This window comes from Perognathus longimembris, chromosome 7 (genome assembly GCF_023159225.1).
Source record: "Perognathus longimembris pacificus isolate PPM17 chromosome 7, ASM2315922v1, whole genome shotgun sequence".
Taxonomy (NCBI): domain Eukaryota; kingdom Metazoa; phylum Chordata; class Mammalia; order Rodentia; family Heteromyidae; genus Perognathus; species Perognathus longimembris.
Genome location: NC_063167.1, coordinates 70,503,184 through 70,509,394, shown reverse-complemented (window position 1 = coordinate 70,509,394; position 6,211 = coordinate 70,503,184).

The following is a 6,211-nucleotide window of genomic DNA, read 5'->3' as shown; positions in this document are numbered from 1 at the left end:
GTGTGGGCTGGGCGCCCCGAACTCAGGAGCTTGGCCCTGAGCTGTCTCCATCGTGTGGAGGAAAAAACAACACCTACTCCACCATGTGGAGCCTTCAGTGATCTTCATTCTTCACCCTCACGTTGTCATATTGTGCCTACACCCCACTAGTGCACAAAGACAAGAAACAAGGTCGTGAAATACATGCGGAAAGGCAGTCTCTGTAGCCCTGCTGGTTTACCCGACCCCAATGCACCCTGCACTTCCAGATGTCTCAAACATCCCACCAGGGCCCCAAACCCTCTGGCGGTTAACCATGACCTTTTGTCGTTCCTTTCCCAGCACGCAGGACCAGCGGGCGCAGTGCTAGCCCCCTGCGTGCCTATGCTCACCTCAATACTCGCCCGGCTGGACATGGGACTTGCTAGTTCCCTACACTCTTCCAATTTTGTGACAGTGACCCGCGTGTGGTTTGGGCATTCCACCCTTCTGGCTCCCCAGGGCCTCGGGGCCATGGAGTCCCGCCGGGGAGGAGTGACTCCTATCCATTGTCCAGACTCTTCTTCTTTGGAAGTGGGTACGTGACTCGATCTCATTTGGTGAGACTGAAGATGAGAGTCGGGGCTGGTCTGCTGAGGGGGAAGGTCTCCACGTGGGTCTCCACGCGCTCCACAAGAGTCCAGACCACGAGGACAGCTGAGTGTTAGTCAGAGAGACCGAGTGCGGGCTAGTCCAGTGGGGACTGGGACTGGGAGTGCCCAAGGCCAGGGGCAGCACTGGCACTGGACCAGCCAGGCAGCGCCATCGCCATGTGAAGGGCCGGAGAGGCCGCCCTGGGTCGCGCTGACCTCCCTCCTTCAGCCTGCTGTACCTCTAGCTGCTCTCATTGTTTACAAATAGACAACAACGATAAACTACTGGACATAAGTGTGACCTGCAGGAGCCACGCGTGTCAGCTCATGCTATGTGTATGTTTATAACCCATAGCCGTGTGCTAACAAAGGTAAAAAAAAGTATGGAGTGTTTATACACTCTCTCCCCCACCCCAAATTCCCACGCCGAAGCCCTAACCCCCATGTGGTGGTACAGGGTGGTAGGCAGGGTGTGGGGGAGACACTGGGTTATGAGAATGTGGCCATGATGAATGAGAACTGTGCTCTTACAAGAGGGACCCCAACGAGACCCCAGATCCTCCGTCCTGTGAGGCGACAGCAGGAAGAGGAAGTAGGTTTCCATGAGACACCAAGTACTGACCTCCACAACGCTGGAAGACAAACTTCCTAAGCATATTGTGTACATTCTGTTGGACAGAATGGACCAAGACACTAAATTTCAATTTCTAGCCCAAATGGAGCAACAAGGACAAAATCTACCTCGTAACGGAAACAATCCCCCAAATACCAGACCACCGTTAGGAGGACTGCACAGTGGAGAACGGAAGAACACAGCCCCGAGGGCCTGGGACCAGGCAATCTCCTCCCCTCAGGCCCCTGCCACCCTGGAGAGAGATGCTGGGTGCGAGGGTGACCCCGGGAGACCCAGTGAGCAGGGGCTGACCATCCAAGAGACCAGGGCCTGAAGGCCGCAGGCTGGAGGACAGCTGCCCAGAGACACATCTGAAATCTGCACAGGCCCTCTATAAAGTATAAGCTGTATGAAACCTCTCCTCTTCTCCTCTTCCCCTCTCCTCTCTTCCCTTCTTTCCCTTCTCCCTCCCTCCCTCCCCCTTCCTTCCTTCCTTCCTTCCTTCCTTCCTTCCTTCCTTCCTTCCTTCTTTCCTTCCTTCCTTCCTTCCTTCCTTCCTTCCTTCCTTCCTTCCTTCTTCTTCTTCCCTCCCTCCCTCCCTCCCTTCTTCCCTCCCTCCCTCCCTCCCTTCTTCCCTCCCTCCCTCCCTCTTCTTCTTTTTTAAAAAGTTGTTTGTGTTGTTTGTTTTTTCCTCTCCAGTACTAGGGTTTGAACTCCTTGTACTTGCTCAGCTGTCTTGCTTGCCTAACACTCTACCCGTTGAGCTACACCCCCAGTCCTGCCTTTTGCTGGTTATTTTGGGCATGGACTCTCACATACCTTTTCTGCCTGGGCATGCCTCAAACTTGAATCTTGCCGTCTCAGCCTGCCGAGTGGGTGGTATTATACGTCTTCCACTTCACAGTGTTGCTAAGCGACACATATTGCTTAAATGTGTAAGAACTTTCACAAGGGCCTACACGAAGCCACACTGCATATTTATTTAACAAATATTTACCAAATACCATGACAGGCCCAGGCAGGCTGTGAGAAGGGGCAAGCTGGGACTGCTCGGTCAGGCTGGTTTGCCGTTGAGTGCAAGCACTGAGGAGGTTTTTGAGTTTCCTGGGTCGGGACCGACAGCGATTCAAGTGGGTCACCTCCTGACCCACGTGGCAGAGTGGAGGGCAAGGCTCCCCTTGCCACAGCCCCGCCTAGGAACTGCCCCTTCCTGTGGGTGTGGCATTTCCTAAGTCTGCAGGCCTTGTTTTTCTGCAATGGTGTTGACACCCCTCTGCGCCTGTGTGTCTTTGAATTATTGATCAGTGTATCCAGGTGGTGGTGGCTGACTTCCGTAAGCGTGACGGAGTGCTGTTCTGTGTGGGCTCCTGTCTGCAAAGTGCAATGGCTTGGGTCAAAACGATTGCTTGACAGAACGGAGTGGGTGGTCATATTTACACAGATGTTTCACACAGCGCAGAGTCACCAGAGTAGGGCCAGCCTGGGTCAGCTGCCCCTGGCAAGACCCGCAGAAAGGGAGGAACAGAATGGACAAAGAACGCTGCCATGAACGCTTTTGTCCACTGGGTGGAGCACGTTAGCCAGAGAAGGGCTGGAGGCCTCTCCTGGGCTTTGCCAAGACCTGCAAGCCCAGGCTAGTCCAGTCTGCCCACCAAAGCCTCATCAGGGCCCTGCAGGAGCCGCGGACGCCTCCGGACTCCGCAACCCTGGTGTGACAGCCTGGCCTGCTGACAGTACGCCTGGCCATCAACGTCCACATTCTAGAATGTGCCACGAGGACATCGGGAATCACTGTCTGACTGTCCACATCTCAGTAGTGGGGGTGCGGAGGGGCGGGACTGCTGACCGGGTGACCCAGTGGGCCGTGCCAGGCCCCCATTCTCGGCCCCAGCTGCCCAGTGGAGGCTCGTGAGCCTCCCTGTGTGGGCACAGCTGTGGCGGTGTGAGCAGGCGAGCACTAACAGCTGATGGTGACTGTAGACTGAGGAGGAAAGCCAGGAGGACTAGGAAGAGGAGGGGGAGGCCTGCAGGCCCGCCCCCAGACCAGGTGGGGACCCTGTCCCCTGGAGGCCCCTGCACCTCCCTCCCACAGCTTGCTGGCCCAGGTTCTGTCCTCTTCATCTCCGCCCCTTGTCACGACCTCCTGCCGGGCTCCCTGCTGCTGGCTCTCCTTGGCCTCTCTCTTTGTTATTCAGGGCAAAGGCTTGGCCTGACACCTGTCGCATACATGCCTGTGCATATGTTCACACGCACACTGATGCATGCAGGCATTCCCAGACACCTGCATGTACTCTCGCGTGTGCCCACACAATGCACACAAGGATGTACACACATGAGCATCCATGCACACGCGCATGCACACACATGTGCACATGTTCACATGCACACTGATGCATGCATCACTCTCATGCGTTCACAGACACCTGCCTGTACTCTCGCATATGCCCCCCATATGCACAAGGATGTACACACACTTGCATGTATGTGCACAAGCGCATGTATGTGCACACGCCCCCCCCCCCCACACCTGTGCTTTCACATTTTGGTTTTTGGTTACTGTTTGTGTAACCTAGAAGAGTATCTGGCACACACAAGATGCCCACAAAATTTTTGTTTAACTAGCAAGCAAATGGACAGACCATTGCTTCAAATCCCAATTCACTTGGAACTTGAAAAATAGCTAATAAAATAATATATGCAAATTTCTCTCTCCCCTACCAAGAATCAACAAAGACAGAGGGCTGAGGTTTGAAGATTCTAGATTCTCCCTTCGTAGAGTGAAGGCATGGAACTTGATAACGGTGTGCTGATAGCAAGCATCTGTGTTTGGTTTATGGACACATAGAAACACTGGCGTTTAACAGGTGAGGGGCAGGGGGCTGATTGCAGCAGCAAATGCTCGTGTGAAGCAGCAAATTTGTGGGATGCAAGCCTGACCCGGCAACGTTCACAAGATAGACAACATTGGTGAGCTCAAGGCAAAGGAAAGGAGCAGGTGCCTTGTGACCAGAGTAAACCGGCCCCCGGCCACCCACCAGTGGGCACGCGGGGCTGTGGCGGGGGCTGTCATCCTCAGGGCTGGGCCCCAAGCCCCATGCAGGGCCCACGCCACGACACGGTGCAGGAATGCCACAGACCGGCCTTGCAGCTGGAAGACACACCTACATCTGGGCCAAACTCAATTTTAAACATTTTCCCTTGTCTCTGGCAGTTTTGCCAGTTCTAAGTCAGCAAGAAATGAAGACTGTGACTTAAAAATACCTCCCAGTTATTTAGTAACAGGAAAAAGAAAGAGGAAGAAACCGCAGGTACACACTAAGGAAAGTGGGCCACATTCTAAATCTGGACTGCCGGGAGAGAGACAGGCCGCGGTGCAGAGTCAGGAAGCTGACCTTGGAGAGGCAGGGCACCATTACTCCACCCCACAGCCCTACACAGTGAAAGCTCCTGGGGTTTGCCTGGCCTCACCCTCCAGGGATGGGGGGGGGGGGGCTGGGCTCTCCTCAGACCCTTCTGGAAAGAGCCATGCTCTGTTGGAGCCTCTAGGATTGCTTCTCCCTTCTGGCCATGACAAAGCCACAGCTCCCAACCAAGGACAGAGAGATCAAAGCATGGTGAGCTTCCTACAGACCACGGACTCCTCTAGAGAGTGGGAGGCTCTGAGTCCCAGACCTGAAGCCATGCTGGCCGGGGATCTGGCAGGTGCGGAGAAATCGGCCAGGAGCCCAGCTGTAGGTGGAGCTGAGCCGCGTGCCCACCGTCAACTTCCCCTGGACACTGAGCGTGGCTCCTCCAGCCTCAGTTGTCTGCCTGGCTCAGGTAGAGACGGCACAGGACAGAAGACCCAGGGGCAAGCAGGATCAGGAGCACAGGCAGCACGATAGAAAGCCCCATTCCCCCACCTCCAGGGAGTGTTCCCGAGTCCCTGCTGTGTGCACTGAGCTTCGCAGCCATCACCACCCCCTTTTCGTGAGGTCATCACCCAAAACCAGCTGTGCAAGGGCAGAGGGGGGCTGAATTCTGAGCTTCCCACTTCCCAGCACTTCTACATCCTTATCTGAAACGGAGAAGAAAGTCATCGCTGATGCCTGTCATCCTAGCTGCTCAGGAGACTGAGATCTGAGGATCACAGTTCAAAGCCAGGCTGGGCAGGAAAGTTTGTGAGATTCTTATAATCAATTAACCACACACACACACACACACACACACACACACACACACACACACACTAGCTGAAAGCATGTGTGCATATGCGTGTAAGGAGGATGGTTCCTCTGTCATGCCAGGGCTCAGATACAGGCAGTGGACATAAAAAGGAACTGGGGGCCTAGCGTGGGATGGGGTCTCAGAGCCCCTCATGTGCTGGGCTGTGAGGAAGGGCATCAGAGCCCGGTGCCGTGCCCAGCACTGGCAGGGCCTCTGGGACCGGGTGTGGAACTCGGCGTGGGCCAGGTTTCCAGGAAGACTTGGAAGGCCCGCGGGAACTCAATCTCACCCCTGGGCCCTGTCCACTCCCCGCCGCCATTCAGCAGGCGAAGGACAGCGCCCTCACGTTGCTGCAGGAGTTTGGCAATGCCACATGGGTGCCGTGCCAGGCCAGCCCAACTGCTGTCTCTGTTCTCACTGCCCCTTTGCCCTGGCTGCTCTCCCCTCCTGTCTCCTTTCCCTTCTCTCGTGTTCTTCTTTGGACTTGTGGCGTCTCCAGATTTCACCATGTGTGCACGGCTCCTCTTTCTCTCCTGCCGTTGCCTCTCACCCTCGGACACACTGCCCAGAGCGTCTCTCAGCGGTCATATCGGACTTTTTCTTTAAATTCATTGCACCATTTATTTTTAGCCTGAAACAACTGCATCCTAAAAATGGAGCTCTTAATGAGCCAGGGGCCGGGACGGGCAGTGTAAGCGATCTGGCACTAGGCCTCCCAGCTTCCCCCCCCCCACCCCCATTTCTCACTGTGCGCATGTGCCTGAGCCTCCACTCCTTCCTG